This window comes from Chiloscyllium punctatum, chromosome 21 (genome assembly GCF_047496795.1).
Source record: "Chiloscyllium punctatum isolate Juve2018m chromosome 21, sChiPun1.3, whole genome shotgun sequence".
Classification (NCBI taxonomy): Eukaryota; Metazoa; Chordata; class Chondrichthyes; order Orectolobiformes; family Hemiscylliidae; genus Chiloscyllium; species Chiloscyllium punctatum.
The window spans coordinates 48,729,622-48,754,732 of record NC_092759.1 but is presented as its reverse complement, the minus strand read 5'-3'; the positions used below and the strand labels follow the sequence as shown (position 1 = coordinate 48,754,732).

The 25,111-nt window shown below is 43.2% G+C and overlaps 1 non-coding gene across 1 annotated transcript; it reads left to right on the top strand.

The window, feature by feature from the left end:
• The first annotated feature begins 17,162 nt into the window (after positions 1 to 17,162).
• trnar-ucu (transfer RNA arginine (anticodon UCU)) lies at positions 17,163 to 17,254 on the top strand. Its single transcript is given in 2 exon segments — positions 17,163 to 17,199; positions 17,219 to 17,254. It is a non-coding gene; the product is annotated as a tRNA-Arg (tRNA).
• Positions 17,255 to 25,111: the final 7,857 nt, after the last annotated feature.

Below are 25,111 nucleotides of genomic sequence, written 5' to 3'. Positions count from 1 at the left end.
GAGAATCTACTTCCTTCATAAACCACAGCTCCCGCGCTGTTCAGCTTTGTCCCTGCCTGACAGATTCATCCTTATCTCGGACACACAGTAGCATTTCCTTGAATAAGCTCCATATTTCTAATGTGCCTATACAATCCAGTTTCCTTCTCCATCCTATGTTTCCTAAATCCTGCCTACTCGCATCATAAATGACTTTCGTCCAGCTGCAACCCTTGCCCAGTGGTATACACCTATCTATTACCATCGCAATAGGAAACTTAACAGAACTGTGATCTCTATTACCAAAGTGCTCACCTACTTCTAAGTCTAACTCCTGGCCGGGCTCATTACGCAGTACCAAATCTAATATGGTCTCGCCCCTTGTTGGCCTCTCTTCATACTGTGTCAGGAACCCCTCCTGCACACAGTGGACAAAAACTGACCCATCTATAGTAATCGTACTATCGTGTTTTCTGTCAATATTTGGAAAGTTGAAGTCCCCCATGACAACTACCCTGTCTCTCTCACTCCGATCGAAAATCATCTTTACTATACTTTCGTCTACATCTCTGGAATTATTCGGAGGCCTGTAGAAAACTCCCAAGAGGGCGACCTCTCCTTTCCTGTTTCTAACTTCAGCCCATATTACCACACTTGACGAGTCCCCAAACATCCTTTCTGCAACTGTAATTCTGTCCTTGACCAACAATGCCACACGTCGCCCTCTTTTACCTTCCTCTCTGTTCTTACTGAAACATCTAAATCCTGGAATCTGCAACAACCATTCCTGTCCCTGCTCTATTCATGTTATCGAAATGGCAACAACATCGAATTCCCAGGTACCAACCCATGCTGCAAGTTCGTCCACCTTATTCTGGATGCTCCTGGCATTGAAGTAGACATACTTCAAACCAAATTCTTGCTTGTTGGTGCCAGCTTGCGCCCCTGAAACTTGATTTTGGACCTCCCTACTCTCAAACGTTTCTACACATGAACTACAATTTTGGTTCCCATCTCCCTGCTGGATTAGTTTAAACCCACCCCAATAGCCATAGCGAATTTCCCCACCCACCCAAAGATATTAGTACCCCTCTGGTTCAGATGAAGATCATCCTGCTTGTACACGTGCCACCTACCCCAGAAAGAGCCCCAATTATCCAAGAATCCAAAACAACTCCCTCCTGCACCATCCCTGTAGCCACGTGTTCAACTCCTCTCTCTCTCTCTCTCTCTCTCTCTCTCTCTCTCTCTCTCTCTCTCTCTCTCTCTCCATTCCTTGCTTCACTAGTTTCAGAGAAAGGAGGCAATTTGAAAGAACGGGTGGAAGTGTATTATGACAGTGACTTCCAAACGAATGGTTTAGAGTTTAAGCTGCAGAAGGGGAGAGACGTGGAAGAGTGAATGATGTTAATGAGGTGCAAGTCGGCTGACATGGTGATGATGGGGATATGTGGTTAAAAACACATCACGAGGTGAAGGATGTCACCATGGTTATGACGTGTCTATTCAGACTCAAAAAATTGCCACGGAGAAATTTGAATCAGTGGCGAGGCATTTTCTCCTGTCACATCGTCGATGATGCCTTCCAGCTCATCTCATCCACTTCCCTCAACCCCACTCCCAAAACCCATCCCTCCAAATAGGACGAGGACAGAAATTCCTTCTTCATCACTTTAAAATCTCGCAGCCGGTATTTCCGTCAGCTGCAAATGAACCCCCACAATTAAGATGTGCTTCCCTCCCCACCCTATCCATTTTCTATAAAGATCATTCCCTCTTCCACTAGCTTACAAAGTGCACGCTACCACCAAATCACCCTCCCCTCCCAGCACCTTCTCATTACAACACGGGATTTGCAAAACTTCCACCCACACATCCGCCCTCAACTCTGTCAAAGGCCTAAAGGGACCCTTCCATGTCCATCAGAGTTTTACCTGCGTTGCCACGCATGTGATTTTCTGAACCAATTGCTTCCTTTGCAGTCTCCTCGACATAGAGGAGATCGGATGCCTAATTACGGACAGCTACGGAAAACATTTCCAGGACACCCGTACCAAACAACGCCACTGACCCCTGGCTGAACAGTCAACTCTCCCTCCCACACAGCCAAGATCATTCAGGTCCAGGGCTTCCACCGCGCTCATGAACTATCCTATCTATCCATCTTCCATCCCACCTATCTGCTCCTGCCTGCGCTACGAACTATCAACATTATCCTCACCTCCATCAGTCTATCACACTCTCAGCTCCCTTGTCCCAGCCGCACTCGCTCCCATTTATCTCTCTACGCCCTCGGTTCACAAGCCTCTTTCCTGATGAAGGCTCGAGTCCAAAACGTCGATTGTCCTGCTCATTCGTTGCTGCCTGCCCTGCTGCGCTTTTACAGCATCACAATTCCAACTCAGTGGTAAGGCAGTGGATTTTGAGTTAAGATTGAAGTCAGAGGCATAAATTTTGCAATGATTCAATTGTAAGAAATGTCTGCTCCAACAGGACTGTATGTCAGACATGTCAGGACAGTGTTTGACCTGGAGGGAACAGGGAGGTGATCGCGTTCATATCCACCTGCTGACCTGCTCGTTCTCTGTGGTGGAAGTTGTGTGCATGAAAGATTCTGACAAAATTCTGGTCAAATTCTGAATGTCAAAAATCCCTTACCTTCGGACAGATTATAGAGTCTTTTGAAAGACGGTTTCACACTCTCATTTTTGGATAACATCAATTTAGAATATTTGAAGGGGAAGATTTATAAATCAACCTCTCCACCATAATCTAATGAAGCCGCGCATTTTATCCCAAATACAACTTGATCAGATTTCGAACATGAAAGGAAAAAACTCTGGTTACGGTGTGAAATTAGTCGTTCACTTATTTTTGTGTGTGGACCAGGTTTTTACCTGTCATCAGACTTACACACCTCAATTGCAATCATAGTGAGGAATCACTGTGGAAATGTAGGGATTCATTTCCCTGACTGAGCTGAATTCCCATGGACGCAATGATACCAAGAACAAACGATTCACCTGCTCAGAGTGTGGGAAGGGATTCACTCTGTCTCTGACCTGCTGCAACTCCTGCTCGTTCAAAATGATGAGAAACCATTTCATTGTCTGAACTGCGGAAAATGCTTTAAAACGTCCAGCGATTGGAGAAACGAACACCACGCTCATACGAATGAGAAACCTTTTTTCTCTCCGGACTTTGGAAAATGTTATCAAACCTCTCTGAGAAATATGCTCACATTAATAAGAGTCCATTAAGATATATAGAGACCTGACGTCTGACCCATATGCTCACCCCGAATAGAGACCTTTCCAATTCCAAATCTGTCAGACCGTGCTGTAAAGTTCGAGCGACCGGATGTCTCATCACCTTTCTCGCAATATTCACAGGTCTTTCTAAATGGCATGACTGCGGGAAGTGCTGCACATGTTCCTGAATACTTCCGTGTGATCAACGTGTTCACACTGAATAAGGACATTAATAATCATAAACGTTCCTGGGGACAGTTCGTCATCACATTGTGGAGAGACCTATCAAATATGTAGCCTGAGGGATGTGCTCTCTAGTCTCTGTAGAACTGATTTCCCATTGTTATTTTCGTATTGTGAGAGACGTTTCAAGTGTATTTATTTCAGGGATAGGTTCAAGCGATCATCTCAACTCTCAGTACACCATCTGGTTTGCCGTTGGCAGCAAGCATTTGCCTGCTCCATGTGAGCAGAACAGTTAGGTCACTCATCGACCCTGCTGAGAGAATAAAGGATCCCACTGAGGGAAGGAATTCACTCACGCATCGACCCTACTGAGACAGCGTAGTGTTTACATATCTCAAAAGCAATTGAACGTTGTTGTTCTTCACATTCAGGTCTGAAATCAAAATTGGAATATTATAGGTAACAATCAAATAAATCAGCTTTGTGTTAAACACGGTATCAAAGGTCATTGGAAGGTTGGGATTACAGAGTACGTGAACCATCAGTACAGGTTTTCAGGAAGAAATCAAGTCTGACAAATATATTAGAATGCTTTGAGTAGGTAATGAGCAAGTTCGATGAAGTCAAGCATGTGGAGGTGACCAGCTTGAATTTCCCCAGGCATATGTCAAGGTGCAGTACGGCAAACTGCTAATAAGAGACCATGGATTGAGGCTTGGCTGACTGGCAGAAGGCAGACAGTTGGGTAAAGAGGTCTTCTCTAGGATGGCAGCCCGTGACTAGTGGAGTTCAGCAGGAGTCAGTGTTGGCAACACAGCTATTCACATTATGTATGAAGGATACATTCCAAGGAACTCAGGGTGTTGTTGCTCCATTTGAAGAAGACACAATGATAGGTGGAAGGCCAAATCTTATTTATGAAGCGGACATGCTGCAGAATGACTTGAACGGACTGAGTGCTTTGAAAAAAATACTTGCAGTTGCGATACTTTGTGGAAAATTGTGAGGTCATATGTTTGGTGTTAAGAGTAGAGACATAGACAATTTTCTGAAAGCAGAAAGAATTCAAAGCTCAATTTTCTCTTATGTTTAACATACACTTTCAGTTTGTGTTTAGGAAGGCAAATACAATGCAGGCGTTCAGTTCAAGCGAATAGGAAAGCACGGGCAGAGATTTACACCTCAGTCAATAGGATGCGCTGGACAGATGCATTTGGAACATTAAGAACAGGTCTAGGCCCCATATCAAAGTGATGACATATTTTGAGTGGTGGATAGGAGGTTTATAATGGCTAACTCAGTGGTGAGTACTAATGTCTTGCGGCATCAGCGATGTTGGTTCAATATCTACTTTGGACGACTCTGTCTTTGGAGTTTGCACATTCCTCCCCAGACTAAAGATGTGTGGCTGACGTTCTTTGGTCATGGGAAATGCAGAGTTACAGGAATCGTGTGGAGATGTGAGTTTGTGTGTGTTTCCCTTCGCCGGATTAGTGGGGGCTTCTTGGACCGAATGGCCTGTTTCCACATTTTAGGTATTCCATTAGAACAACGTGGATCACAGGGATTTAGGCCTTGTCATAATAATTTTATAACGGAGGTGACAGCTTCCATATAAACACATGGTTTCAAGTGAATCTCTTGAACGATATAAGGAGTGGAGGTGCATTCTTAAGGAGGACATCATAAAGGTGAATCGAGGATATGAGATGTCATCAGAACATAAAGTTAAGTATTGTCTAAAGATTTTATACAAGTAATTAAGAATTTGAGAGCAAATAGGACTTCTTTAAAATGAAAGTGCTCACCTTTGTCTTGAACCTCAGCAGATTGAGAGAGATATATGTTCAGTTCGCGTCAGTTTACACCATGGAGAACGAAATAACTGGTGCAAGTAAATATTGATGTTTTGAAAGTAGTTCACGTTGAAAAGCGAAAGGGCTGGACGACCTGCAAAATATAAAGTTGGATATTTCTCTGGGATCTGATCTCCTGTATACTGCAAACTTGTGGGAAGTTAGGGAATGAAACCTTTGGGCCTTTCGTAGAAATATTCTTATCATCTATTACGACGAATGGGGCGCCGAATGACCGGGGATGGCTAATGTGCTTTTATTTATAAAGGAGTTCATGGAGAAGGTTGGGAGTGATAGACGTTTGAGTCTGGTTATGGTCGTGGGTAAGTTGTTTGGTGCAATTCTAAACGATAGGATTTATATGAATGTTTAGATACAAGGAATGAATCGGGATAATCAGCATGGGTTTGCACAAAATTGATTGAGTTTTTTGAGGGTGTAACCAAGAAGATCAATGAGGACAAAGTGGTAGAGTTTGCTCACTTGGGCTTTTATAAAAGCTTTTTCACGGTTCCACATGGTTGACTAATTCATAAAGTTAGATCACATAGAGTTAAATGTAAGGATTCCAATTACATATATAATTATTTCAATAGCAGGATGCTGAGAATGGTGGTGCAGGGTAGTTTTCAGACTGGAGGACTGTATCCAAATGTGTCCCATTGGCTGAGCACATATTCATTCTTTTACATTTAAATAAATGATTTAGGTGGCAAGATAGAAGTAAGGTTGCAAAATTGGTAGTAGAAGGTTGTGAAGCGATTTTCTCGTCAGGTCAGTTTCTCTCTGGCCTGGAAGCGTGTGGGAGAGGAGTGGAGAAGGGCCATTCGTCCATCGTGAAGCGCACGATATCAGGCATCCATCAATTCTCGTCCCGGTTTGCAGCAATGAGATTCTCTCTGTGATCTTAAATGATATAACAATGGTACTGATGGTTGACCTGGTCATAATGTTGAAACCCCTTTGGGGAACTTATTCTCATGTTCACATACAGAGGCAGTCACACAGGCACACTCCCCGAGAGTGATAGAGTCGTCAGGATTCTCCCCACTCCATGTGCTTTATGTCTACAAGTTTCTCCGGAGAAAAGCAGCTGTAAGTGGAATACAAGGCACTTCGCAGAAAATGTGCATCATTGCAGTGAGCCGTGATATGAAGTGGATACTGAGCTGAAATAGTCCAACACGCTTCTCATGTGTAACGTTTTACTTCACAAACTGTCCACCTTGCAGTTGGCCATGGAAGTGTCTAGCACAAAAATGACCTTTGGCCCACTAAGTCTGCTCCATTCCCCTGAACTGTTCTTATCTCATTTGGCGTCACATTTTTCAGAGGTGCAAACATATTCAGTAATGGAAGTGTACAACTAAATGGGTCTAACCTGCTTTGGAGTCTTCAGCCTTTTCCATCCTAACAGGGGGTTGGTTGCAGATTACTAACGTTCCTTACCTGAGTTATCTGCATTTCACCTTATCCTGCGATTTGAATTTCAAACAAGAAAGCAGAGTACAAGTACTCTTCAAGTACACGACACCGGAAATCAGTTATCCTCCTACAGGGATCATCTCACTTCCAGCCATTCAGTGTCCTATCTGTTCCCGCGTTTTCTAATTGCCCTGGAGCTGAGACGAGAACCCTTCAATATCACTGATCAGTTCATGTCTGGAGTACATCAGAGTCAAAGTACTGGCCTCCGAAAGAAAGTAAAGATTTCTGAACTGTCTCTGCCCTGTCGGCCAGTTCACCCTTCAGTTTCCACTGAATCCGCGTCCAAAGGAATTTCGAAAGATTCACAAAGTTCGAGGCTGGGATTTCTGTTTTGCTTGTTGACAGTTTTCCCACATGAGAATTGGCACCATTTCCCCAGAATCTTTTGACAATTCTCTGCTTTGCACTATTCCCAGAGATAAATAAACCTTCTTTTGTGGAGAGATTCACGACTCAGGGAATGTTTTGTTTGGAGCAAAGAAGATTAATGGGAGATTCATTGGGGACGTTTATAATGATGTGGGAGAAAGAACTGAGGATGGGCGGGTTAATGGTCAGAAGGAACTGCTGCCTCTGATCAGGGCAATAGACCAGAGGACGAGGAGTGAAAACGTTTAATGGAAAAACATAACTTGTTTCAAATAGACTCAGTGAAACCTACATATATCCCATGCGTTTTTTTTATCATCTGTTGATAGAGAGACAGAGATAACGTTTTGAGTCAGGTCCGTTTCTGGTTCCGAACGCAAGTTTCCTGTATGTCAAGAAATGAGCAGCCTCTGAACATATCGAGTTGTTGAGACGGTGTTTCTGGAGATGCAGAGATAACTCATCCAACAAGAAAACATTTAAAATCAACTGTGAGGGAAACATGCTCGGTATTGATGAGAGATAGAATGGATATGAAGGATCCATTTTCATGAGCAGAGAGATTAATAATATGGCAATGGTCGAGTGAAAAAAGATACACGTTTATCGCGCCTTTCAGCTCCACTCCAATCACAGGCACTGAAGCACCTGTGAAGCAGATGTGTCATTGTCAATAATAATGTGCGAATCAGGACAGTTTGTTCAAACAGAGGTCAAAAAAGAAAACTCAGAACTGGCACTGGAGACAGCAGTGAGAGTATGTTTTACTTTAAAAGTTTGTTCTGCTCTACGTTATATCCAGAATAGTGAAGGACCGGAGATCCCAATCTCAGGGGAAGGGGTTACAGAGTTATGAAATAAATGAAGAGGATGTTCTCACATTCAGAGAGTAGCAAGTATGTAGAAGCATTTACAGCAGAGGCCTTTCAAGACTGGTCATATTCAAGGCTTCAATTATCTCTCTGTTAATAACATTGAGCAAGTGGCAGAGTGAAATGTGTCCAAATTTGCTGACAATACACACGCGTGGGAGAGCATGTTATGATGAGATCGTGGCAATATGCATAGGCATATAGATAGATTGGGTTAGTGGGGAAAAACTTGTCAGATGCAGTTACATGTTCGGATTATGAGGACATGCACGTTGGTCAGAAGCGTCAAAAGACAGAGTACTATTAAAATCGAGAGCAAGTTGAAGAAACGTGTGACACAGAGGAATCTTATGGCACAAACAAAGTTTAGTATCATATTATTTCCCTGACAAAAAGGATGACTTCCTTTCCGATTGCTAACAATGAAAGATGGTTTCCCAGGAAAGAAAAAAAGTAACTGAAAGTAATAGCCGAATCGAAAATTTAGAAAAGACTCGGATCGTTCCAATGGACGACATTGATGTTTATGGTTCTCTAACATTTGTTTACAATAGGGTTGGGTGTGGGAAATAGGGGAGCTGGGGAGTGGAAGTCAGATTACCCACGATTACTCTCATCCTTCATCTGTCTTCGTCATTTTGTACGTTTTATTTCGCATTTTGGCTACTGTGAGTGCCCTTGTAAGCTATACCCCCTGGTGACTTATTTCTCTGGTTGTTCGTCATCACGACCAGAAAGAATCAACATTCATTTCTCCTGAATCTCGGTAATCTCTGATCAAATGTCACAGAAACCTCGATATTTACTTGCAATATTAATTGATCTGTCACTGTGTTACTGTTGCACACATCAAGAACAAATCAAACAGCATCAATAGCATCTAGGATTTAAATGCAGATAACTGCAGACGCTCCCCACAGTACTGCCAACTGTGCGATCACAGAAGCATATATTGTACAGCCAGGAAACTCAAAACAACAGGGACACTCTTTTGTGCTGCGGAGCTGGTTGTATTTCTTAATCAGCAAACGAATTTTACATTGGTGATATCAACAGTTCCCTCACACAAGGAGCGAACTAATGGTGCAGACGGAGGAGAAAGTGACAACTGTAGATCCTGGAGATCAGAGTCGAGAGTATGGTGCTGGAAAGCACAGAAAGTCAGGCAGCATCCGAGGAGTAGCAGAATCGACGATTTGGCTGAATGCCTGATGAAGTATTCATGTCAGAAACATCCATTCTCCTGCTTCTTGGATGCTGCCTAATCTGCTCTACCTTTCCAGCAACACATTCTCCATTGCTGCAGACTGTCAAACATTCCAAGCTTCCAGCCACGGAATCAGCGACACTCAGTGCCATGAGTCAACCTACTGCGGACACCTGGCAGTGGTGTTTTGTGTCAAGTTGATCTTAAAGAATGCGTATCGTGAGTTGTCTGTCCTTTATAATGATTCCTGCTGTCAATACATGCAACATTGTTTGCCCAAATTTGTCCTGCGTTTGATGGGTATTTGGTCTAATTTTGGTGAGTTGTTGTCAAATGTGTCTTTTGGTTTATGCTGTCTCATACATCCTAGTGGCCAGAGGAGTCTGGGTGTAAATGCTGAGACATACTTTTACCTATAATGTAGAGAGCTTCATTTGTTGGGTAATGGCATGTCCTCCTGGCGTTGGTTTTGACAATGAATCTGCGGGAATATCTGCTGTTGCAAAATATTTCTGGAGGATCCACTAAACAACACCACTGACTGTTCCGAGTAGCAATGCACAGCGATGACGAGGACAACAAATTCGATTGGGACAACACAAAAATATTAGTGCCAGCTAAACAGAGGGCGGCCAGAGAATTTCTAGAATAACGAGACTCATCCAATGACTCCATCAAAAAACATGTTGATCTGGACCCAACATACTGGGACATGCAAAGAACGACAAGACCCAGCAAATTAAAGCAGTGGGAAATAAATCAAAGTAATTCGAAACGCTGCAGGACAGCAGCGCTTCACACGAGTTTCATCTGCCTTGAGGATATCACAGAGAGAGGGGAGGAAACGGCCGCAAACCAACTTCCCAAAACCACCGAATATCCCCACACCATCTACACCCTTCACCGGAACTGAAGATCTTTACACAAACCTTGAAACCCTGAAACGGTCAGAGATGCCCCAGCCAGAAAATGAACCCTGGCCTCTCACGTGACAACTGAGGTTACCAAACGCCACACAGTGGATGTCAGAGCTAACTGAGCCTGCAAGCTACTTGTGCATGCTCTTGTCAATGACACCTGCTTGATTATCCTCATCCCATTTTCCATCATTTAACATTGTATGTCTCAAGCATTACAAATTCACAGTTAAGTATCTCTGAAGGTTATTAGAATTTCTGCCGCTCTGACATATACAGACAGTGATGTCCAGATTCCAACCACTCGCTAGCTGATAAATTTTGTTTATGTAGAGCTACTCGGACATTTATGAATCTTGTTTTAAATCTATGATTGATTGATCCATTCATCATCGACAAATTTTTCATTAAGTGTACCCAATCCATTCCCCTCATTATTTCCTACATCTCAATACTGTTTCCTCTCAATCTCTCCTGCTCTCACAAAAGCAAGGCCAGTCTGTCTAAACTCTTTCATAGCTGAAGTTCTTCAATCCAGACAATATATTGGCAAATCACTTCTGCACCGTTTCCACAGCTGTCATTTCGCTTATTTTATGTGAATTGCAGAATTGTACATAACACCCCAGCGAGAGACGAATAAACACTTGAAATAAATGTGGGGAATTCAGAAACATTGGTCTTTTCCAATAAAGTCTCTTTTCCTCGATACCGTTCTGTGTCCTCTTCATGAACAGGTGCCCCAATGAACTCTGGTCCATGCAAATCAACACTTTACGTGAGGATTGATAACCCAACCACATTATCTGATTGCAGTAAGTGGGTTTAAAGCTCCTCATGGTGGTATTGGGGCACGTTCACCTAACAAGAGTGACAGCTGCAGCACTAACTTAACGGTGTCAATGTGAAAGTGAACGTTAGTTTGTGCAATGTCCCAGTGACATGGGAGGAGGGAGGGAAAGGAAGAATAGTGCTTGTGAAAGGGAGAAACTTCGCCGAGATTGGGTGCAGATAAAGTTTGAAGAAAAAAAATCATCACCTTCAAGAGCATTTTAACTTTGAAAATTGATTGTTTCCTTTCTGCGTTTGTTTTGGAAGGGTTTTGTGGAGTAACACGGAACAATTGCGCATTACTGATACTCGGATTTGAATGGACGTTGCTGCGGCCACACTGCAGAGGACGAGCCACTATACGATCAGATGAAAAAATAACCAACCGTAAATGAAATAAATGCAATGGCTGAGATTGGCGAGGAACAACACCACATGCACAAGAAGATAACCTACTGAGATTGGGTTGTATCGTCATCTTCGATGTCCTCAGTGGCTTTGGAGATTCCATCATTGAGAATGTTGAAGACTGAGTTCGATAGATTTCAAGAAAAGATGAAATGTACAGGCGTAGCACACAAATTGTTGAAATGTAAGTTTCAATAACAACGATGTTTCACATCGTTACTTTACCAGTGCCTCGAGACAAGGTAGTAACTACGCTTGCACACTTCAATCACACCGGTTTCCAGGCCTGGAATCAGAGAAATTTAGTGACGCAGTGGCGAAGATCCGATCGGAAATTGAGAGTGGAATGAACGCGTGAATCTCTACTCTTTCTGCCAGTGATCAAGTCCGTGAGCATGCAGTCCTTTATGAAGGCAGAGAGGCGCGTGAAACGCCCAGGCTGGGAGCTCCAAACTAGACCGGAGCAACTTCTGCTGACATGGAATAGGGAGCTGTGGGAGAAGAGGCTGGGAGTTCTAACCTCATCTGGATACACTTCAATTGACATGGCGCAGGAAACTTTGGATTGATGGAAAGCAATTTTAATCTGAGCGATTTTAATCTGAACTGAAATAGTTTTTGGCAGCATACATTTTTGTGCATTGAGGGAGGATCTGCCCCAGGGAATTGTCACAATTATAAATAAACATTTTGCAAAGACTGAACTCTTCTAGGAGTATCTGTGCATTGTGAAATGGGCGAAATATCAGTGCACTCTGACATTTCTCAATTTCTGACTCTGCAGTCGGTTAATTTTCTGGAAGGAATTTTTGAAATCTTTTTTTGTGTTATTCAATTTCCTGCTAGCTTGTTCTGGTCTGATCATTGATGTAACATAAACAACCGAAAATTGATATGATGTTGGGATTCGTTTCGAGATTCTCTCGAATTACAGAAGAACAACAGGAGAGCAGAGGTGAAATTTTTCAGAACAGCAGTGATCAAATTGAATGAATGGGCAGACAGAGGATGAAAGGAAGCTTCATGGGGATAAATATCTTTTCTTTGCCAATGAATCTACCCGATTCACAAAGTGTCTCACCTGGACTGACAGGAATGGAGTTTATAAGTCCTTCTATATCGAGTGAGGCGGGGAGAATGTAAACACAGCAAGCTCCAAAAAAATCAGAAATATTTGTTCTTTTCTAAACCTCAGTCCCGGACTGACTAAGATGATCCTTGGAAAATTATTTTGCACCATGACAGAAGAGGAGTTACAGATTCGACCACGGAAACCAAATTACATATCAAAATAAAATCATTCCACTTTATTCGCTATATCCCCCCGTTTTGACACATGGTCCTCACTGTGTGTTAATTGGCATGGAATGGGGATAATGATCACAGTAAACAGGGTTTTCCAATGGGGCCACACCACATCCATTCCCTCATTCTGCACCCTGCCATTGTCCATTCACGCTTGCCCTTCGGCGTGGCCTGCAACTCGACCTCCCATAAGTCTGCTTTGGATTACAAATATTTGACATACACATGTTAACTGATCACTTGGCGGCTTCTGGGCTGCCGTCCTTCCCGCTGAGTTTGTATTCGCATTGCCTTGAGAACGGGAATCGTACTTTTTTGTGTGGGCTTCACATTTACAGACAGCGAATGATTTAGGCGGTAGGGCCGCTTCCAGAAGCTCAGAAGTCATGCCACGGTGTATTTTGGGCTTTCCAGAGTAGGTCAAGAAGCCCCTGTGTTTCCATAGACTTCCACAATTATGTACAACCCCGTATGCATATTTGCTATCGGCATAAATATTCACTATCCTTCACTCAGCCAATTTACGTCTCAGTCAAGGCAATCAGCTCTGCTGCTTGAGCTGACAGATGACAATGGAGTGATTCTGCTTTGACTACCTCATGGGTAGTTACTACAGTATACCAAACACAAGTCTGGCCTGTCCGTTTGCTCCTGAATGCTGACCTTTTCACAAAAAAAGCCATATCCTGATTCTGATTTTGTGAATCATACACGTCTGGTCTGGGTTGCAAATTTTATTAGTTACAGCGACACATTCATGTGGGTCTCCGTCTCCTGTTGCGGCGATAAGGCTAGCAGCATTACGGACGTTACATCTCGTTATTGTCATGTTAGGCATCTCCAATAGCACAGTATTGTTTCTGAGCCGACATGTGTGCTGTGTTTTGCTCGGAAAATAGTAAGGATGCATGTGGGAACAGTAGGGTTAATTCTCCAAAGCCGACTGTGCCCCTGGACGCTACAACAAACCATTTCAGCTGCAGCCATGACTCGCAGGCATATCGGCAATCCTGCCGCTACGGGGTCTAAGTTTAAGCAAAATGTAAGCTACCTGCATCAATTTTCCCACATTATCCTGCATCAGCACAGATGTCATGCATCTACCGTTTGTATAAAAGGCTTGTTTGGATCGGAATCCCCAGTTTAGGTGTGGTTTGGAGCGCCATTTTCAATTCAACTGCTACGGTCTCTGGTTCTGCAAATCTTAGCCATTGAAAATTTCATTTAGCGGGGCCTCAAGGGTTGTGTAATGTGGGATAAACATTCTACAGTAGGAGCGCATGACCAAAAAGAATAGCAATTGTTTCTTCGTCTGAGGCTTTGGAAATTGCTGGATTGCTTGAACTTTGTTTGACCAATGGCCTTCCATTGTTCAGAAAGAAGTGACCTAAGAACTTCCCCTGTTGTTTCAAAAATTGTAATTTTGCGAAAATAGCTTTGTGCCCATTCCTGGCTAGATGGCAGAGCAACGGAAGCGTATCTTTCTCACATTGTTCCTCTGTTGGTGCTGCTGTTAAGCATTCGTGTACATACTGCAGAATCGCTGACCCCTGGGTTAAAACAAGAATCTCCAGACTCCAGCATCGAGCCCTATTAATTATGGTGGGGGACTCACAGTAATCTTGACAAAGTTGCTTGAATGTACATGATTTGCCTTTGAGTGGAAAAGTGAACCAGAAGTGACTTTCTGGGTGTACCGGTACACTAAAGAAGACATTTGCTAAATCCATAGCATTGAACCACTTACTGTCAGGTGGAATTTGAGCTAATATAGTACAAGGATTAGGAACATTTGGGGCGGACTGAACAACAGCATAATTCACTACCAGCATGTCTGGAACAAAGCTCCGTTTCCCTGATTCACCTGGAATGTTTGCCTTTTTGACCAGAAAAATGGGGGCTCTCGCCGATGATTATCCACAGGGAATTATCACTCAAGCCTTCAGGAGGGATTCAATGTAGTATCCTTTGACAGCCTCGGGTTTTAACGAGTTTTGTGTTCTGCATGGACATACTCAGACTTCGGGGCTATTCTTGTGGGTTCACAGCTTCGTATGAACCCCACATCACGTTTGCCTTTTGACCTGCACTCAGTAGGGACCCTTCTTAATCTTGGGTCCGAGACATCTTCCAGAGCTAATTGACAGGCTACCCTCTTGGAGGGGGTTACCTGGACTGCTTTGTCTGCCTGAGTTAGCCAATTTGGTTTCTTCATATCTGTCCTTATATCTGCATGGAATCAGATACGCACATCGTCGCTGAAGACACAACCTTTCGTTTTTTTTGTGCCTGCAGTACCCATTGTCTCAAATCCTGCCACCTCTTGCTGGATACCTTCGCCAATGGTACGTGAGGAATGGTGCCTTCCACATCAAAAGATACTTTGGATAGGTTTACACTGACTGCACATCTGTGATCATTCCAATAAACTTCGCACAATACTAACTGAACTGGTTTAACCAATCTCCTCAAACAATCCTTCTCATATGATTTGTAAGGGCCATCACGGTGTATGTGTGCTGTGCAGTGCAGCATATCCCCAGCAAGAAAATCTGTGTTAATGGAATTAACAAGGTTACTTGATTGCTGGGCGAGCGAATCGCTTACTGAACCTATGGTTTTCTGGCTTAATCGCCACTCATAGACATGCATCGGGGTGGTGAGTCGTAATTTACAGCTTGCGCTGGTAAACCTTCTTTTCGTATTACCTGCAAGCCTATGATCGCGAGCCATCTGATTTAAAGGACAGATTTCCGACAATAGTAATGAGAATTGGAATGTTTCACCATTACTGGTTCCACACAATAGGGGTGCGGTTAAGCTCTTTCGTAACACGACTCCTGATGCACCCACGACGTCGACTCTCTCAACTGCCTTGATTTAAGGGCTGAACATGTTGCTCATGTATCTCCCAAAAAGGTAAATAGCTCACCTTCCACAAATAATACAGTTTCCCTTGATCCTAGAATTCGCTTCTTCTTATCAACACCTCAAGTTCAGGGGCCTGAAACATTCGAGTTACTTTCCAGATACGGAGGGTTTTTTTCTCATTCCTTGACTGTTGATATGGTCGTTTACTGGTCTTGTAAGTCTGCTATTATTTCGGCTTAACTTAACATTTTTTTTCAGTCTGTCTGCAACACTTGCCTCTGCAAAGTAAGGTACGTAATTATTTGTTTCCCTGTGCTTTTATTGGTTTCAAGATAAATGTTAATTTTCCATTACAATGGACATCACATTATTTTACAGGTCACGGCAACAGCCAGGGCCGAAGTGCCTGTACTGCATTGTAAAGTTCTATGTTGTAAGTTACATTTCCTGCTGGTTTCCGATATCTCTCCTTACTGTGAAGCTTCTCGTCACATCTTCCAGAGATTTGTCTACACTTCATTTAATCGAGGCAACTGTATTTCCTGCTCAGAAGGTGTCCTCCCTCCAATGGAGAGAGGAAAACAGAATCGGTGACAAAGCTGAGATCACTTACGTTCTGTCCAGAATCAACAAAAAACTATCCCGATCTTCCAGTCTCCTGTACTTCAACATTACAATGTGTTCCCACCCTTCTGGCTCTCTGCCTGTATCCCTGATGAAGGGCTGTTGCCCGAAACGTCGATTTTACTGCTCCTCAGATGTTGCCTGAACTGCTGTGCTTTTCCAGCACCACTCTAATCGAGACACTGTGTTCCCAGACCATCATTTCAATCTCTGGTCTGCTGCAGTGCTCCTTCACGACACAACACAAGCTGGAAGACACGCAACTCATTTTCTACCGACAGACCATGCAAACATTAGGACCCAACATCGAGTTCAATCATTTTAGAAACCGTCCGCCCTCTTACACATTCTTCACCCATCCGCCCTTCCCATCAGTTCCGAAGACGGATCATTGGACTCGAAGAGTTAACTTTCCTTTCTCATCAGAGATGGCCAAGAACTGCTGATTTTGTTCAGACCTTTTGGCTTTTATTCTGAGAACTTTTTTTTTCTATTGTAATCGCCAGATACTGGAAGCGTCTGATTGCTGGAGGAGAATTTCACAGGAGATGAAAAGAATGGCAAGGGCTTGACCACTCCCATTGTGAAGGTACGTGAGCTAGGCTGGGGATGTTTATCTAAGCGCAAAGAAGGCTGAATGAGAAACCGATTAACGTGCTCACTTGATGAAGAGGATAGAGATGTGTGACAGGGATAAGCCTGTATTGGGAAGGAACAGAGTGAGATAACTGAAAGACAAGGGACAAGGAGGAGACTTCTCAAGAATACTTTCACCTATAGAGTATTGATTATCTGGAAATCATTATCTGAACATGTGGCAAATGTAAGTGTCATGAGAACGTTTCAGCAGTCTGTAGCCGAACACTCGATGAGCCAAAGCACAAGTGGATAAGGACCAGGTACCAGAAAGTGTGACGAGGACAGACAGGCGCAAAATGGGTGTCCTGAACGCAATGTGTCAAAGGCAAACTTGTGTGCTTAAAGCAGATTGCTGGCGCGGTTCTGTGGCGCAATGGAAAGCGCGTTGGATTTCTGCATCAATGTTCAGCTGGCTATTCAAAGGCTGTGGGTTCGAATCCCATCAGAGTCGAGTTTTAATTTATGTTTTGCCAAGTGGTCAGACCAGACTCAGCTGCAAAACCAGTAATATTCATGCATAAACCCAACTGCCTCGAAACGGCACATTTTCTTCTCACAGATTTACATTATCGATGTCTAATTATGGTAGAGATCGATAAATGCCTGTTAGCTAGTAGGCAACACGATGGTGTGGATGGGCTGGAAAAAGACATAAAATTGTTGTGTCAGCCATGATGATATTTAATTACGTGGCGGGGCAGGATCGGTGTTAAGAATGGCCTCCTTCTGCTCCTTTGTGTCTGTGCCATTTCTGGCCCAGTTTTTAAAATAATCACAATGAGGACATTATGAATTAAACGCCAAGTAATATTTTCGTTTCACCTCCACCTCGCTTCCCTCCCACCTGGAATAGACAGCTCTTGTTTCAGCTTTAGATCAGACAGTGGAGGATTCTCACAAGTTCTGCTTTAGGCTGAATGTTCCTTCACATACGTTTCCAGGTGGACACATGAAGCAAGCAATTGCATGGATGCTGGGGATTCAGGGGCAGATTTCCCCTTTGCTGGGCTGGAATTCTGGCCAAGGTAATGAACGTGAATTTCTGACATTTTGAATCTGACTCTGGATTCTTGCGACTTTACTAATTAAACTGAATTTAATTTGCCCTTGCAGAAAATTATTCAATCTTCACTGTGCATAAAAACCATGCCACGTGCTCGTGCACGTAGTATGCTGAACATTGTTGATATTGTGTGCAGTGTGGGTCGATGTGTCATATGAACAAGCCAAAGGAAGTTGGTGAAATATCAGTGAATCGAATTGTCTGATGAATTGAAGCCGATAGAAGGAAAATCCCAGTACAATGGCCACATAACATGGCCTGTGATCAACGCAGGAAGCCACGGTAAACGTACGCAGGATTCAATAAAACCGATTTTCACCACATTTATGTATGCCATTTTCCTGAAGCTGATGTTTCATAATCGATGATCCATTATCAGTATAACCACCTCTGCTCTGCGTTTCAATGCAGATAAACAGAAAAAAATGAGTCATTGGGTTGAGCAGCCCAGTGGTAAGATCAGGAGCCATTCGTCATCATTAGATGGCAGATCCAGTGGTGCAATTAGTTAGCTTGCTGTACTTGCATGTCAGAATGGCAGTACATGAACTGCCAAAGTTGCGCATTGGATTCTTGCCAGGTGTTTGTTTTACTGATAGTGACCAGAGATGATTGCAACTTCAAGCTGAAGAACAGTTCAAACCCGGCATATTACACTGCAATAAATTGCTTTGGGCATTAATGTTGCACCGACCTGTGATACCAATCTGAAGTCTATCTGACCAACATTTTGACATTATAAGCCGTAAGTTTATCCAATGATCATTTAATTGCCCTGAAGGTTGGTGAGTCTACGACTGTTGAAGGCAAGGCGTTCTGCACCCTTACTACTCTCTGAGAAAGGCATCTACCACGGCATCTATCACCCTCAAATTACATCGATGTTCCCTTGTGCCAACCTTCACCATTTGTAGAAAAAGGCCTTCACTGTCCACCATACAGCAACCACTGATCATCTTTTATGTCTCTATTAATTCACATCTCAAACTTCTTATCTCTATCAAAAACAACCTCAAGTCCCTCAGCCTTTCGTTGTAACACCTTCCCTTCACGGAAGGCAACATCCGAGGAAATCTCGTCTGCAACCTTTCCAATGCTTTCACATCCGTCCTATAATGAGGTGACCAGAACCGCACGCAAATCGACAAGTTTGGCCGTAACAGACAAATTTCTGGAGCTGCAAAGGGATCGTTTGGTCCTGAAACTCAATCCCTCTCCCAATAAAAACTAACACACTGTGCTCATTGCAAACAAATCCATCAAGGTGCGTGTTAACATTCAGTGTTTTATATACATGGACGCCGAGATCGCTCTGGTCATCTAAACTTCCAAGAATATTACAATTAGCCCAGAACGTTTTATTCTTGTTGCTCATTCTAAAGTAAATCACCTAACACATTTCCACAATAACCTCCATACGCCACCTCTGAGCCCCGATCTGCAGATTATTCATGTCCTTCTGTAAACTGCAGCAGATTTCGGCACTGTTGACAACTCCATCGACTTAGTGTGTTCTGCGAATTTACTCATCCATCATCCCATGCCCGAACCCAGTTCATTTATAAAGGTGACAAGCATCCGTGGACCCAAAAAAGAACCTTTTAAATTAGATTACTTGCAGTGTGGAAACAGGCCCGTCGGCCCACAAGTCCACAAGCCCCGCAACCCACCCATACATCTACATTTACCCCTTACGTAACACTATGGACAATTTAGCCTGGCCAATTCACCTGGCCTGCACATCTTTGGACTGTGGGAGGAAACCGGAGCACCCGGAGGAAACCCACGCAGACACGGGGAGAACGTGCAAACTCCACACAGTCAGCCGCCTGAGGCGTAGAATTGAACCTGGGTCTCAGGCGCTGTGAGGCAGCAGTGCTAACCACTGTGCCACCGTGCCGCCCACTGTGATACAACATGAGTAACTGAACACCAGGATGAATATTTTCCATTAACTACCATACTCTGTGTCCTTTCAGCGAGCCAATTACTGATCTAAACTGCTAAATCACCCTCAATCCCATGTCTCTCTATTTTATGCAACAGCCGACCGTGCCTTCATGAAAACCATATCCACCACGTTAACCACTTTACTCTCATCCACCTGTTTGTTGACCTTTTCAAAGAGCTGAACAAAGTTTGTGAGGCACAACCTGCTATTCACAAAATCGTGTTGAATGTACCGAATAAACTTCTTCCTTCTTTGGTGATCATAAGTCATACCTCTCTTAATCTTTCCGAAAACTTCACCGACAAGGAAATATGGCTCATGTTCTATAATTACCAGCGTTCTCCATACTCCCCTTCGTGAAGAAGGGGACAATATTTGCTGAACTCGAGTCTTCTCGCACGAATCACATCGACACTGACGAAATAAAGTTGGTAGTCAAAAGTTCTGCAATCTCCTCCCACGATTCCCTGAGAATTCTAGGATACATCCCATCGAGCCCAGGGGACAAATCTATTATCAGGCATTCAAGAATTGCTAATAATTCGTATTTATGAATATCAATTTCGTTTATTCTAACAGATTGCATCTCAAAATTCTCTTCGACAATATTGTCTTTTTCATTTGAGATATTATGAAAAATATACATTCAGCGCCTCTCCTATCCTCGGAATCCATTGATGACTTCCTACTGCTGTTCCTGACAGGCCCGAATCATATCCTAGATATTCTTTTATTCTTGAAATGACAAACTTCAGGGTTTTAAATGACCCTGCCAGCTAAAGACATTTCATGACCCCTCTTCGCTCTGAGTAGCTCTCTCTTTTTCCCCTTCCTTGCTAGCTTTTAATTTTCAAGTGCCCTAACTCAGTCTTCATATTTCAAGTTTACATGCACCGCCTTCTCCCTCTTGGCAAGAAATTCAACATTTTGAGTAAAAATTGCTATCTGTCTCAACCTCATATCCCCTGCACGCACACATACTTAGCAAGGACATGCATGAGAGCTTCCCTGAACAAGATCCATATTTCAACTGTGCAAAACCCCTGCGGTTACTTTCCCATCTGGTGGTCACTCGCACCAAAGTGCTCACTTACCTCCAAATCGAACAGTTGACTTGCTTCATTAAGAAGTACCAAATCCAATATGCTTTTGATTCTTGTTGGCTTGTCTGCATGCTGCGTCACGAAACCCTCCTGCACACATTGGACAAAGACTGCCCAATCAGGGCTCCTCAAACAATAAGATTTCCAATCAATATTTGGAAAATTAAACTTCCCCACTACAACTACCCTGTTACTTCCGTTCCTGCCCAGAATCATCTTTGCAATCTTTTCCTCCATATCTCTAGAACATTTTGGTGGTGACCCCTACTTGTCTGATTTTAATCTCCGCCCATTCTAATTCAGAAGATTCAGTCGGGTCCTCACCAAATATCCTTTCTGCTGCCATTGTACTGTCTTTGAATAAAAATGCCACATCTCCCCCTCTGTAACGACTTTCCTGTTCTTACTGAAAAGTCGAAACTGATGTGCCAGGAACAACCATTCCTTTCAATGCTCCAATCATGTCTCTGAAATTGCCACAATATTGAAGTCCCAGTCAACAACCCATGACACTTGCTTTATCCCAGATGCTCCTAACGGTGAAGTAGATACACTTCAAACCACTTTCATCCTTGCCAGCATTCAGTCCCAAAACCGAAAACCTATTTATGCCCTAACCACTCACAGCTTCCTGCAAACAGCAGCTTCGCACTCAGGTTCGCACTCTGCTGCTGAATTCGTTTATACCCTCCTGAGGAGCTTTAGAAAATTATCCACTCAGGATATTGGTACCCTACCGGTTCAGGTGAAGACCATCCTGTTTGTTGAGGTCCAACCGACTCCAGAATGAGCCCCAACTATCCAGATATCCAAATCCCTATCACCTGTACCATCATTACAACCACGTCTTCCTCTGCTCTCTCCCTATTCTTTCACTCACTATAACGTGGCATGTGCAACCAATCAGAGAGAACAACTCTGTTTGATCTAGATCTAAGATGTCAACCTGGATCCCTGAATTTCTGCCATGCATCCACATCACTTTTATTACATATGTTGTTAGTGCGTATGTGAAACATGACCACGGGCTGTTCCCCCTCCCTCTTAAGGATCCAGAAACCACCCTGCGCGACATCACAACCCCTGGTAACTTGGAGGTCTCACATCAATCATGAGCCTGCCCTGTACCCACAGAAACTGCAATCTGTCCCCCTCACTATGTAGTCCCCAATAATGATTGCTCTCCTCCCCTCTCCCCTCCTCTTCTGATCACAGGGACAACACTGTGCCAGAGATCTGTACCACATGGTTTACCCCTCGTAGGTGATTCCTACAAAAAGTAACACATATGGTGTGCTTGTTACAGATGGGCACAGCCAAAGCGGATGCCTGCACTGGCTGCCTGTTCCCTTTTCTTCTCCCATCGACCGTTTCCTTGTACCTGAAGTGTAACTGCCTCCCTATAACTTCTCTCAATTAACCTCAGACTCCCGAAAGATCCAATGTTCAGCTCCAGGTCCCTAAAGCTGTTGCCAAGGAGATGGACTTGGGTGCACTTCCCGCAGATTCAAATGTCAGGGACATTACTGAAAACTCTTAGCTCGCACATTCTACAGGAAGAACATTCTACAGGAAGAACATATATATGCATGCATATGTGTGTATGTGTGCGCGCGTGTGTGTGCGTGTGTGTGTGAATTCAGAATATTTGGAATGGATGGTCGGTCATTTGAATGTTCTTCACGTCGAATGTGCGACTTTGTGTGTGTGTGTGTGTGTCTGAGTGTGTGTGTGTGTGTGTGTGTGTGTGTGTGTGTGTGTGTCTGTGTCTGTGTCTGTGTGTGTGTGTGTACATGCATGTATGTGTGTGTCAGCATATATAATTAAAAGTTGCAAGAGAACATTGAGTAAAACAGCATTTATTCAAAAAAACCTGATTTTGTGGAGTGTTCTGTCCTTTGGAAATACCTCAGTAACTTAAGACCAGCCAAAAAGACCCCTCGAGTGAATATCCATCTCACTGGAGATACAGAGGTGATTTTTGAAGTCGATGACGTTTCTCATGTCACTGAGCTTGCGCTGTGTTAAATTCTGGAAAGGGTGTTTATCTCTTTTCATATTACTAATTTTGCTACAAACTCGCAAAACAATCCAAAAATTAATAGGTTTATCTCATTGGACATTTTGCCTGTTATCAGAAAAACTGGAATAGAAATTACAAAGATGTTTGTAAGTACTGCTATGAAGATTACAGAATTCAAACAGGAATTTTTTCGTGTCTTGTCACTAGATATGTTTGGGCGAGATGAGTGAGCAGCAAATGAACTCACTCGCTTCTCTGTGATTGCAGCCAAATTGTCCAATGCAACAGATGAAAGAATAAAGGTGCATTACATCGGCAGGTCAGCTCCAACTCACGATAGTAAAATTTCACCTTGATTGTCGCCATCTTCTGAAGTATTATCTGAGTGAGGAGATCAGGATCCTGAATGTATGCTGAGACATTGCGAGAATTATTCCCACACTGTTGGCATCACTTTTTGTCATAAACCAGTTATGCAGCGGACTGAGCTACACGGCTTCCCTTTAATGCTGAGCTAACACAAACAGCTCAGTTCTTTTACAATTTATAGAAGTTCAAGTAGAACAAGCTGCAAAACCTTTCTTCACAATCAGCTGATTCTATACTTAGTCGTGTTTAGTTGAAGGTGGTATGAGATTTCTTTCCAATTAACTTTACCCAATTAGAGAGTGTTCACCTAATGCGTACCCATCCTGACCGCCCAGATTCACTGTTATGGTGAAATTCACTCCTTGTGTGTCTGCATGCGTCTTTACTAATAGCTTAGAATCAGTTTCTGAATATTTTTACCTGAGAAAAAGTAATCATTTTCGAGTTCAATAGCTGTTGAAGGAAAAGGATTGCGAGCTCCAAACTTCTCTTTATCATTCATCGCTGGTTTTCAAGTTCTATACTCTCGATTTAGATCCATCCGAATGAGGGAATTTCCCTACTGTTTACTCTCACCAAATTCACATCGCTTGGAATCCTTCCATATGGACACAAATCAGTTTTACCTGGTATCACGCCACAAGATCTATTCATCTTTTCCACCATCCCATGAAACCCCGCTTTGTCTTTTCAAATGGCATTATCCCCCACTACATATTGGCTTCCTTTCCATTTCTCTGTTTCCAAGTAAACGCTGTCCATTCTTCCTGACCTCTTTTCATTCTAGGCATCGCCATCCATGTCTTTAATCATCTCTTTATGTCCCAGTGTAGTCCATGTTGAGAAAGGATGCTGGGGCCAAAACAACACATGAAAACCCGCTCTAATGCTGTGTACTACCATTACCAATGTAGGGAAAATGGGAGCTAGTTCAGTCAAAAGTGAATCTGTTGGTTGTTGCACAATGGATCAATCACTGATTGGGTCGTGACTGTTTTTTCTCTCTTTTCTCCCCTGGCTGAACATGTGCTAAAGCAACACAATTAGGGAACATGGAATGCCTACAGTTCAGAAATTGCCTATTCGATGTAACAAATGCACACCCATCCTCCAGGGATTAACCCTCACGGAACAACTCCTTGCCCCTTTTCTCTTCATTTGCTCCTGAATAAGGCACCTTACTGACAGTCGACACAGTTGAAGGGAAATCATATCTCTGGCGCTGAGAGGCAGCAATGATAACCAGTGAGCCACCTTGCAGCCCCTAACAATATTGCAAGGCACATGCGGACGCGTTTGAAATTTCAAAGATGCTCTACTTTTGTTGTTGCCCTTATCAGGAACAATAAATCCTGATTTCCTGACCAACAAATGAACCCAAACCACAGCGGTGAAAGCGCTGCATCGTAACCACTAGTCGACCAGGAAGGATGCCATGTGTAATTGCTTCTTCTCTTAACAGCATAGCTTTCATTTCCTGCGATGAGAAATTCCTTCCAAAAAAAAGAGTGTTCATGACACAGTGCTTTTACAACTCAGAATAATACGTTATGTCAGTGCCAGTCGTCAAACATCCAAATATTCTCGTTTCCAGTTTCCACTAATTGGCCCACAGCCTGACGTCTGAAATGTTCATCTGAATGAGACTTTCCCTGCAATGTTTTAATCTTAAATGTACCAGTGAATGAGACTGAAGTCAGATACCGTCAAATTTGTTCATGAACTGCGGGAGAACTGAACCTCATTTTGACCCATAGAGGGAACTATGCAGACATATCTTTTGAAAGTGACAAAGGTCT